The 12,431-nt window shown below is 42.9% G+C and overlaps 2 protein-coding genes across 5 annotated transcripts in view; both read right to left on the reverse strand.

Moving 5' to 3' along the window:
* The window catches only part of LOC122811527 (transmembrane gamma-carboxyglutamic acid protein 2-like), a 1,149,160-nt gene that overhangs the window by 193,170 nt on the left and 943,559 nt on the right, over positions 1–12,431 (reverse strand). The gene's annotated exons all lie outside the window — the stretch shown is intronic.
* Positions 1–12,431, reverse strand: part of LOC122811529 (DNA-directed RNA polymerases I, II, and III subunit RPABC5-like) — a 101,539-nt gene that overhangs the window by 34,195 nt on the left and 54,913 nt on the right. The gene's annotated exons all lie outside the window — the stretch shown is intronic.

A 12,431-nucleotide genomic window follows, 5' to 3' on the forward strand; every position in this document is an offset into this window, starting at 1 on the left:
AAAAGTTTTCTTCAGGATGGTTATTCAGCAGAATACATGGGACAAAGGAAAAGGAGTACTTATATAAATTGCAAGATGAACTCCAATAGTGATAAGATAACGATATCAAATTTGTAGTGCTAAGGGGCTAGTGACAAGGGAGAAGTATTACACGGGCATATATTTACATTCCACCAAAAACTGCTGTAATGGAGCTTAAGAAAATTCTGGGAAAAATAATCAGTTGTCAGCAAGGAATATTACTTATTGGTGGGGACTGGAACTTGATTTGCAGCAGTGAAGATGTGTGTTTGGGGGGCACAGAAGGGAACAAATAACAAGAGAGTGTAGATGTTTGAAGAAACTTATGTTTGGCATGGAAGATGTGAATTCAATAATAGGAGTTCTGAGTGAATTTACATACATATTCCCCAAGATATAAAAACTGGGCTAGGCTAGACAGAATTTACATTTCACAGGAACATGTATATTTAATTGAAGGTTGATACCCACACTGTTTCAGATCACGTGCCAATAGTGGCTAAAATAAAAAACAGTAATTAAATAAAAGTGAGACACTGGCACTTTCCCGTCTATCTGTTGAAAAGAGATGAATTTAAGGAATGGTTAGTGGAGACTATTCACAAGCTGTTGGACAGGGCAGACATTTCTTCTGAAAAATATAGCTAGGGAGTGGGATAAAATTAAGGTGGAGTTTAAAAATAGGGTGGAAATAAAAGAAAGGTAGCTATGGTAAAGTAGTAAGAATTAAAAGGACTGACAAATGTTGAAGTATTGCAGAATAGGGGGAAATCACACAGAACAACAGGTCAACTGCAGAATACTATGCAGAAAATAAGGGATTACTTTGATAATATGCACAAACAGAAAGATTGCTGTTAAGCAACTGTGTTTTGGTAACAAAATCTTGATGAGAGATTGAGCGCCTCTATAAAGCAGAGAAATATGAAAATCAAGGAGACACACAAATGGAAATGTTTATGGAAGAATTAAATATGCCAAAGTGAGAGGTGGATGAAGCTCAATTATTAACAGGACAGATGACAAAAAATTACGATGTATAACCAAAGTCTCAAGGAACAGATGTTGTTATTCCTGTGGAAGTTTGGAATTTAGGAGGAAAAAAAAATGATAAAAATCTTTAAGGTTTTTGTTTAGCAATATCTTAAGAGAAATACCACCACCCTGGAAGAAAGAAGTGGTAGCTGCAATACGTAAAGAGGGTAAGGATCCATCAGATCAATCTTCATGCAGGCCCATTTCAATACTAAACCATGACTATAAAGTGCTCATGTCTACAAATCTCTAAAAGAATGGCAAAGTAATGCCAAAACTGACAGATATGGATCAATGTGGTTTTGTGGAGGAGAAGCAAACATTTAACAACTAACGGAACACTGATGATCCAGAGGGAAGCAGAATGTAAGGAAATACCATTGTTGTTGGTGGGTCTTTATGCAGAAAAAGCTTTTGACACAGTAAGCTGGGACTTATGACCAGGGCAATGGAAGTATTTGCATTTCCTGAAAAAAATGTAAGGTTGATTAGGAGAATATGAGGGATTGGAGGTGAAAAGTAAAGTGGGTGGGTTCCTCCTGATAATTTCTGCTTCAGCAGAGGAACTGGGCATGGGCGTCCTCTTTCCCCTTTATTAATTTGCATTATATTTAGAACCACTGGCAAAAAGGGACTCGGAAATTCAAAGATATAATTGGTATGGTAGTAAAGAAAAACTGGCTTTATTTGCAGATATTTTGTACTTGACACAACCCGATAAAGACAGTGTTATGGAATATTTTGAGACAGTTTCAAATCTTTTCTAGATACAAAAATTAGCAAATATAAAAGGCAATAGCAGTAAATTATGTATCCACACATGAACTGGTTCAGGAATACCCATGATTACAATGAAGTACTTTAGAAGTACAGATTAAAAATTATTCTGGTGTGGCAGCCAAGGATATGTGGGAAAAAACTAAATAAAATACAAAATAATGAGAAAATGGAAGCTTATTATAGGGACACGGATTTTTATACAAGTCAGGCATTTATATATATTTTTTTAAAACTCAACCAGAGCAGAAGTTGTAGATACCAATAAAGAACTGAAGGATTTTATCTGGGAGGGTAAGACGGCAAGAGTCAAGTGGGATAAAATGATTCTTCTAGTAGAACAGGGCAGATTGGGGATTACTCAATTTGAAACGGTATTTCAGAGCTACACGGTTATGACTCATACATGGCACAAGCAGAAAACTAATTCAAAGTGGAAAGGGATGATGATGAAATGTGGGGGAAGCTCAAGAAACAAGGAGAGATGGGGAATTTGGATGCAGGCCTTTAAGGAGAAAGTACAGTTATGTACACCTACCATAAATGTAGATGTTAGTGTCTTCACTGTTGCAGTCCTAACTGTAGGGTGCTCCTGCCGGCAGGCAGCCCGAGGTCGGCCAGAATCCCAAAGTCTGGGTCCGGCGTCGGCTGTACAAGCTAGTACCCTGACGTCAGTACGCTCTGGTACATAGCCCTCAGCCGACGCCATCTTCTCCAGCCTTTCTTGCCCTAGATGTCAGAAGTCCCAATAAATCAGAAATGAATCCAACAAGGAAACACAAATACACCACAAATAAGAGAAAAAGAGGGGATAAGAGGGAGGGAGGGAAACCCCGACTGCAACAGTGAAGACACTCGAACATCTACATTTATGGTAGGTGTACACAACTGTACTATGTTCTTCGTGTTTCACTGTTGCAGTCATAACTGTAGAGTGGAATCCCAAAGCAGTGAAAAAGGGAGGAGGCTTAGACAGAAGAAGGGGCAGCAAGAAGACCCTGCAAAACAGCAGAGGCAAAGCCTGCCCTGGTCTTAGAATACAGAGGGAGATTGTAGTGCTTGGAAAAAGTATGCACAGAACTCCAAGTGGCAGCTTCCAAGATATCCTTGGTAGGAACTCCTCTGAGAAAAGCTGTAGAAGTGGCAGCTGCTCTAGTAGAATGACTTCTCACAGTACCTGGAAACTGTTTCCCATGATGAGTGTAACAAAATCTGATTCCATAAGCAATCCATTTGGAAATAGTTTGTTTTGAAATAGCTTTTCCAAGAGAACTGGAGGCAAAAGAAACAAACAATTGATTAGATTTTCTGAACTCTTTAGTCTTGTCCAGGTAAAATCATAACTGTCTGTGCACATCCAATGAATGCAAAATCCTTTCCCCTTTATTTTGAGGATTAGGAAAGAAAGTAGGAAGGTGAATTGTCTGATTTAAAGCCACTTTCGAAATCACCTTAGGCATGAAAGTAGGATTAGTCCTCAAGGATACTCTGTCCTGGTGGAAAATAAGGTATGGTTCCACAGCCATGAGAGCTTGCAACTCTGAGACCCTTCTGGCAGAAGTCAATGCTAACAAAGAACTGTCTTCCAAGATAAAAACTTAATATCTGAAGATGCAGCAGGCTCAAAAGGAGGCAAAGTAAGTTTTTCTACAACATAATTAAGATCCCAAGCAGGAACAGGAGGGGTCCTGGGAGGTCTTAAATTCTTGGCCCCTCTCAAGAATTGTCTCACCAAAGGATGAGAAAAAACAGGAGGATCAGAATTGAAATGAGCAGAAATAGCAGAAGCATGAATCTTAATGGAAGAAAAGGAAAGTCCTTTAGACAAAAGATCCGAAAGGTAAAGCAAAATAGAAGAGAGATCAGGCACCAGAGGGTCCGAGCCTCGGTCCTGCATCCAAATACAAAACCTCTTCCATTTAGAGACATAGGATTTCCTAGTGCTAGGCCGTCTAGCTTCCAGAAGAACATCCAAAACTTGTCTGGGAAGGCTAGAAGAAATCAAATTCCTTTGAAGAGCCAAGCTGCCAGGCAAAGGGTCTTGAGGTTGGGATGTAGTAACCGACCCTGATGCTGGGACAGAAGAGAAGGGTTCAGAGGGAGAATCCAAGGAAGCTCCAAGAACAGGTGCTTTAAAGTTGGATACCAAAACTGTCGAGGCCAATTTGGAGCAATCAAGATGAGGAACTTGGGCTTGTCCTGTTTTATCTTCAGTAATACCCGAGGTAGTAGAGGAAGAGGAGGGAAGGCATATCCCGAAAGGCTTCTCCAGCTGAAGGACAGGGCATCCATTTTCCAAGCTGCTTTGTGGAAGGACCTGGTGCAAAAGCGAGGCAGCTGATGATTAAGATGGGATGCAAACAGATCTATCTGGGGACATCCCCAAACTGCAGTAATCCTGTTGAATAAGTTGGTGTCTAGCATCCATTCGTGAGGATCTGAAATGTTTCTGCTCAGGCTGTCTGCTAAGAGATTCTGTTCTCCTGGAATGAATTGAGCCTGGAGATGTAGATTCAAATTTAGAGCTGTGTCCCATGAAGCCATAGCTAGTCTGCAAAGGGGGTACGAATGAGAACCCCCCCTGCTTGTTTATGTACCACATGACTGTGGTGTTGTCTGTGCGAATTAGCAGAGGCCCTGGTTGCAAAAAGTTCTTGAAGGCTAGAAGAGCATTTTGAACTGCCAACATTTCCTTCAGATTGATGTGCCAGTGAAGATGGTCCTTTGTCCAGGTTCCCTGCTGGCAACTGTCTAGAAAGTGTGCTCCCCAAGCATAATCCGAGGCGTCCGTGGTTATGATTTGAGAAGGTTGAGGTAGACGAAAAGGCTTTCCTTCGTTTAAAGCACACACCCTGGACCACCAGAGGAACTCCTTCTGGAGGCAGGGGATCAGAGGAATCAGAATGTCCAGATCGTGGTAATGCTGTGACCATACACTTTTCAGATACCATTGAAGCTTTCTCATATGAAGCCTTGCATTTGGAATCAACAGAATGCAGGAAGCCATGTAGCCCAGAGCCTGCAGGAATTTCCTTGCAGTGAGCTGAGATAGAGTTGCCAAGGTGTTGAAAATTGTAGCCAGCTGTGATTGTTTTTCTGGAGTGAGGAAGGCCCTTTGTAAGGTCGTATTTAAGAGGGCTCCCAAGAACACCATTTGTTGAGAAGGGATCAAATGAGACTTTGTGTTCACTGAGAATCCCAGAAGGAAGAGAAGACATTGAACAAATTCCAGATGTTGAAGTAGAAGATCCTTGCTGTCTGCCTGAATAAGGCAGTCGTCCAAATAGGGGTAAATCTGAATCTCCTGAAGTCTGCAATAAGCCACTACTGGTGCCAGGCACTTGGTACAAAGTCTGGGTGCAGTAGATAAACCAAAGGGCAGTACAGAGAATTGAAAGTGTCTCGAACCTGCCTTGAATCTGAGGAATTTCCTGCGTTCCTGCCTGATGGGAATGTGTAAGTAGGCTTCCTTTAAGTCCAATGTCACCATCCAGGCGTCCTGAGAAAGCATTGGAATTAGTTGCTGCAGAGTAAGCAAAGGTGTTTAACACAGAAAGGTCCAGAATAGGTCTCCATGAGCTTTGTTTTCTTGGAACCAGAAACAGTCTTGAATAAAAACCTTTTCCCATCTCTGAGAGTGAACAGGCTCTATGGCTCTCATGGCCAGAAGAGCATCCACTTGATTTAAGGCCTCTGACCATTGATGTTTTGGCAGATCTGGCCAACCGTAAGCCCTTGGCAGAGTATGAAAGTGGAATTTGTAGCCTTTTAAAATCATGTCCAATACCCATCTCTCCTGGGTAATAAGAGTCCAATTTCTGTAAAAAAGAGACAGTTTTCCTCCGAGAGGGGCATCCAGGTGAAGGGGTCCTGTAGCCCAACCGAGAGAGTCATTGAGTTTGTTTTCTTTGAGATTGGGATCTGTCTTCTCCCCTTCTAGGTGAAGAAGCAGTCCATTGTCTAGATCTGTAAGAGGCCTGAGCTTGACCACGGCCTCTGGAGCGTCTATATCTTCCCCTTTGAGGCCTGTCAGACGTGGGAAAGGACCAATTTTTGGAGGGCTAATTCCTGGAAAATCTAGGAGGCTGGACTTGCAAGAAATCTTTTACAGTTTGCATAGATTTTGCCTTTTCTTCCATCTTTTTAATAACCTCCTCAGCTTTAGATCCAAAAAGAACATCGTGTTGAACAGGGGCATCTAATAACTTAGCCTTAACCTGTTCAGGTAAACTTTGTTCACGAAGCCAGGCATGTCTCCTGATAACAGTGCCAGAGGCTGCAGCCCTGCAAGAAGCATCCAAGGCATCAAAACCACAATGCAAACTATGTTTGTTCACTTGTTCAGTTGCATGCAATACATCCTGAAGTTCCTTATCCTCTGCACATGCAGGAAGGGAAGCAAGCTTTTGCTTTAAAACAGACAAAAGAAATTGCTGATACTTAAACATATGAAACTGGCAATTTAAAGCCCTCACAGACAGGGTAGCAGAAGTATATACCTTTTTTCCCCACCTGTCTAAAGCACGAGAATCATTCTCAGAGGGAATAGGATTCTTAGAAGTAGCAACCTTAGCAGCCTTAGAGCCCTGAGAAATAGTTTCAGGATCCGCAGAAGGGTTCTTAAATAAGAATAAATGAGAGTCAGGAACCCTATAAAACCTATCCGGCTTAGAAGGAGCAGGAGGCATGGAATCAGGATTCAAATTAGCCTCAGTAAAAGCATCATCCACAATGTCAAGAACAGGAGGGATAGCTAAAGGCCTACGTTGAGGAAGAAGGAGGAATTCTCTAAGCCTCTTCTTGGAAGCAGAATACTCCTGACCCTCCCAATGAAAATGTTCCCTCATCTCATGCAAGGTTTCCCCAAAAGAGAAATCTTCAGGCGGAGAGGCAGAGGGCAAAGAGTCCTCAGCATCCGAATCCTCATAAGGAGGAAAAGAATACTCCTGATCAGAGGAAGAGACAGAAGATACAGAAGCCTGGTCAGAGGAATCCAGAGGAACATCCTGTCGAGGCCTTTTTCAGGTTGGGGGTGAGAACCCCTAATCATGGTAAGTAAACTTCAGCCATCTTTAATAATTGCTTCTGTGTCCTGGGAGTAGATTCAGAAGTAGCTTGGGCAGGAACTTTAGACTTAACAGGAGTCTTTGTCTTTGCCTTTGAAATAGTGATGGGAGTAGGCCTGAAAAAACCATCAGAAGCCGGTACCTGCACAGCGGTACCGGACCCATCTGAGGGAGCGACGCCCAAAGGTCCTGCAGCAGTTAAAATAGTAGGCCTTGATGGCTCCCCATGGGAGTCCGAATCGGCCATCGGTTCAGAAGCGGCGGACAGGGGCTGCAAAAGCACCTCACTGACAGCCGAACCGGACGCTGGCTCCAGCTGCAACAAGTCCTATTTGGACCTCGGAGGCCTGTCTTTGCGCTTCTTTTGAATTCCGGTAGTGTCCAACGACATTCTATAATTGAAGCGTCTGCCAAAATAATTTAGAGCCCAATCGTACCTGCGCTTGATAGTACGAGAATTGAACCTGGCACAGAACCGACAACAAGAAACGTCGTGGTCAGGGCCTAAGCAAGGTAGACAGTAAGAGTGGAAATCTTTATGAGGTATTTGTTTCCCACACGATATACAATTATTAACTTTTTCTGACATCGGAGGAACAAGAAAAAGATTCCCCAACGGGGTACTTAGCTTTGAGAAGAGAAGTAAGAACTTCGGACCGACAACAAAATACGCTGTTCGAAAATCGCCAACCAACGACTTGCGAGCTGCTTTCCACCGCACGGCAAGAAAGACTGGAGAAGATGGCGTCGGCTGAGGGCTATGTACCAGAGCGTACTGACGTCAGGGTACTAGCTTGTACAGCCGACGCCGGACCCAGACTTTGGGATTCTGGCCGACCTCGGGCTGCCTGCCGGCAGGAGCACCCTACAGTTATGACTGCAACAGTGAAACACGAAGAACATCAGCAATAATCATGCAGATTATATCCATAAAGTAGCAGAAAGTATTCTAAGAACAAAACCAACACGGGAATGAAGAAAGGGGATTCTGCCGATAGGTATGAATGCAATTCGGGATGCAGACAATAGGCAAGTGGGGGCTGGAATTTATTGGAGAAAACTAGCAAAGGAACCAATGTATTGGCAGCAAATAACTAGAGAGGGAAAGATGACACAATGGAAGACACCAAGAAGTTATTTGGACTGCAGGTTAGAGATTGCCTATACTTATCAATCCCTGATAGAGAAGGCAAAGAGATAGGGGGATCCTAAACAAAAGGCCAGCACTGTTAGACATTTTAATGGAATCTAGAACAGAAACTGCCATTAAAAAAAGGAATAATGAGTAAAGCATATGAAAAATTGGGGAGAGAGACTGGATAAGCAATTCACAAAAACAATGGGAGGATACATTTCTTCCACATATGCAAGATGATTTAGGATTTTTGTCTGGAAGTGTTTATTTTTATACCCCAAATGCACTCCAAAGAATTTTTCCTCAGGTAGACAGTAAATGTTGGAGGTGTTAAGGGAAAGAAAGTAGTAATTGGGAACATTTTCTGGGAGTGTGGTGAGTTGGCAGACAAATGATTTCATGTGGGATGCACTCTCAGAGATGGTAAGTGAGCAGACTGGTTTGACGAGGGAGATGATTTTTCTGAGCTATGATACAGAACCGGAATTGCCTAGACACAAGGCCTTGCTGTGCCCTATAAATGGTGGCTGCCAAAAAAGCAATTACTAGAAAATGGAAAAAATCTAAGCCAACTATACTGGAAGTACAGTAGATTATCCAAACTAATTGGGACCCAAGGTAGTTCAGCTAATCAAAATATATAACCGAACACAGAGTAAAAAATCTTCTAAAATCTTGTTTTTCTGCATGCAGGGAATACACAACCATTTAGCGATTCCAGTGGACAATAAAAGAATATTTTTCACAAGAGCAGGCTACAAACTCAAACCACACAAGTGAATACTTATAATGTTTACATATTCAGACTTATTTTTCCTACCAGAAATCTTTGGAGGGCTGTATTTGGATAACTGATGTTTCGGATAATCTACTTTCTACTGTAGTGAATATAGTGAGAGAGATAAAACAACTGGAATTGAGATCTTACAAGGGTAGAAACAAACTACATAGGAAACAATGGGAACTGTGGAAATAATACATAAAAGGGAGGAATGAGGCCTAAAAGGCAGCATGACTTAAATGAGCTATATAATGTTTTGAGTGAGAAAGACTGGGTTGATAAGGGATGTATAATGCCTGCAACTGGGAGTATGGTTTGTGATGTAAAATGCTTGCGACTAGGATGTCAGCATGGTTTATTTTCATTTATATACACGTATGATTGACTATGTAGTAAGTGATGATTTAATGAAGTTTTTTTTTTTTTTTTTAAAACAAAAGCAGAAAATGAATAAGTCATGCAATATTATATGACATAGCAACATGTGACATACAGCAACATATGTGAAGTATAAAAGTTTGTTAATATAGTTATTACCTTGAATGTAAACTTTCCTATGTCAGAAGTGATACTGCAATAAAGGTGTTTGTTTGGAAGAAAAAGAAAAAAAAAAAAGCTCAAGAACTTTTCCGAACGAGATGTCCTTAAGGGGTGACCTGAGGGAACACCCCCCCACCAAAGATCAGTGTTTTCTGTCAAGGAAAGCTGCGGGAACTCAATGTGGCTGCTCTTGCACTTATGCTTCCGTGAGGGTCCGAGAAAGACCCAGAAGTGTGTGGTATCCCTGCATAAGGTCGGTCTCAAGCCTCAAACAGACCGGCTGCCTTGACTGAACAAAATGAGTAGACTCAATACCCAGAGCAGGCAGTTGTGGAGGGGGAGGACCTGCGAGGAGCAAGATGTCCTGTCACATGGAGAGCTTTCCCCACTGCCAAAAAGGCAGAAGCCAAAGGAGATAAAGATAACCCCAGTAGGAGCAGAAGCCACCATGACCCTACCACGACAGGGAAGTCTGAGCTACACCAAGCCCAGAGGGGAAAGAACAGCTCTGAAAGCCTCGGAGTTGAGCCCTCTACTCCCAGATCCAGCACTGAAGCTACAGCGCCAAAATCTTTCCATCTCCAACAAGGTCAGTGCTGGTTGGATCAGAAGACATTGGAGTCAAAGGCCAAGTCTCTGGATTTGACATGGAAAATCTTGGAATTCTCAGATCCAGCACTTCAAAAGCAGAGGGATGGATCAGAATGGGAGTAACTAAAGATGTCCTCCTATATCACTGTTTTTGCCCTCTTCTAACCTTTTTCCTTCCGATAAGGATAGCAGAGCAATGGAGAGGGAAGTCTCATCCCAGGCAGCCTGTCACTCAGCCAGTATTGAAAAGATTTTGTTAGTGTCATACGTCCCATTTATTCTGCTCGCACAGAACACAGGGCATGGGACATAATACATACAGACGCAACTACAGAGACCTTCTACCACCAGTTTGAAAGCCATTGTTGCCAGTTTTTTTTTTAATGTTCTCTTGTTCTGCCTCTTAGAACACCAGATAAGTGCCCCACTGAGGTTATTTAAAAAAAAAAAAAAAAAAAAAAAAAAAAAAATTCCTTCATCTTTTATTTATCACTACCTAGAGTTAATGTCATCCAAGAGGGGAAAATGTCAGTGTGGGAGGCAGATTCCCCATAAGGATAGTCACGGTCTGTCTTTTGTTTGGGTGCTTTCCATGACCATACCTCTTGTATTATTCTGCAAGGCATCTGTGCCCAAGACACTCTGAAGCCATTTATCTTCCCAGACCATTTACCTTGGAAACCAATGGCTTAGACAGTTAAAGGATTCTGCCATGGAACCATGGGTTAACCATGAGATATTCCTGCTTGGTAAGAAGGCCAAGTAGTCTCTGCCTGATTCTTTGGCAGTCTGTCCTCCACTGGATGTCCCCCGAAGCAGGTAATAGCTGTGTAGGTCATTCAGGGTTTCCGTTGGATTCCTCTGCCACAACCTCAACAGAGGCTGGCATGGATCAGTCTCTACACGTCATATGAGGCTTTGCAGGTGTCTGCTCTGGATGTTGAGGGGGAACCACCGTTGATCATCTCAGACGGTCCTAGAAGGATTCTGCAGATACTGGTCAGGGAGGAAGTTCCAGGTTCTCTTCTAGAGTCTCACCAAGGGTTGGAACCTCTGGTATTCATTAGGGCTGAAGTTCCTTCCAAGAAAGGACAAAAACTGAAGCATGTTTCACCTTGTTCTATGGCCCTCAAAAGGGAATGGCAGAAGTTTACTCAGGGCTTCTCTGCCTTAATGGCCCTAATGCCTACTCAGGGCTTCTCTGCCTTAATGGCCCTAATGCCTCCTCAATGAGTTTAAGTACCCACTCCTCCCTAGACCTCTACCCTTCTAAATGGTTTAGGGAACTAGATTCCTCAGATGAAAATTCCCTGTCTGGTGAGGGGTCTTTGCCCTTTTCTTCACAGATGCCTTTGCCTTACGGTTCTGATGCAGAGGAGATCTGATGCAGAGGAGTCTGTTGATCCAAAGTCTCCTTTCAAAGGACCGTTTGGGACACAATTGCTAGGATGATGGAATTCTTAAGTGCAATTCTTCTGAAGTGTTGGATATTTAGAGAAGATTGATTGTTTAGGAGTATCCACCTGAAGCAACCAAGTTCCTCCTGTGTTGGCCACCTTGTTAGATACTTTCATTGCTGCCTCTAAGTCTCCCAATTCTCAGCCTCCGGCTCCTAAGAAACCCGATCGTTCCGGAGGATTGTTTTACTTAAATGTGCTTCTGATCCTGCTGTGGTGTTTCTTCTGACAAACCTAAACTTTTGCCCTCTTCCAACCTTTTGCCTTCTGATAAGGATAGCAGAGCAATGGAGAGGATTGGCAAGAAAGTTTATACTGCTCCTACTTTGATCTTTAGGGATATTACATTACCAGATCCAATTGACCAGGTATGCTATGGCTCTGGTAGCTCAGGCTTGTTTGGTATCTGTGCCCTCCCTGATTCAGATGGCAAGTCCTCCGCTTCATCTTTTTTAGGTTCTACTTCTCAAGGGGCTCACCACTCAAGTATAGCTATGATGCTGCCGATGACTTCTAGGGCTGCAGGTTTTGAGTCCCTCATGAGGTGTTATTCTTGGCTTCATCTCCAGTTTCTTCCAGAGGGACATTAAGGCCAAGTTGCTGGATGTTCCTCTGGATAATACTCATCTTTTTGGGACTGCTGCTGTGACTTGCAAGGCTTTGCCTTTCTCTTGAAGAGATGCAAGACCTTAAAACATTTTTTTGTCGGTTTTATCCCAAAGTTCAAGGAATTATCCTTCTAGATCTTTTGTACACAGGCAACCCTCTCAGGCCTACAAGGGCAGGAGGGGTGGGAGGCAGGCCCCTTCTGCTAAGGCGTCTCAGGTTTTGGTGGCCCAGAAGCCTCCCTTGACTGATGAGCCTGCTTCTCATTGACAAATTTGCCCCCACCTTTATGGAAATCTCTCCCTCCTTTTTCTGAGATTCCTCAACCTCCTCCAGAACTTCCCTGAGGTTCTAGGGTCCCTGTTGAACCAAGGGACCATTCAAGCTGTCCCACCTCCCAAGTGGGACAGTTTTTTTTTTCT

This window comes from Protopterus annectens, chromosome 9.part0 (assembly GCF_019279795.1).
Source record: "Protopterus annectens isolate FY-2018-M chromosome 9.part0, PAN1.0, whole genome shotgun sequence".
Classification (NCBI taxonomy): domain Eukaryota; kingdom Metazoa; phylum Chordata; order Ceratodontiformes; family Protopteridae; genus Protopterus; species Protopterus annectens.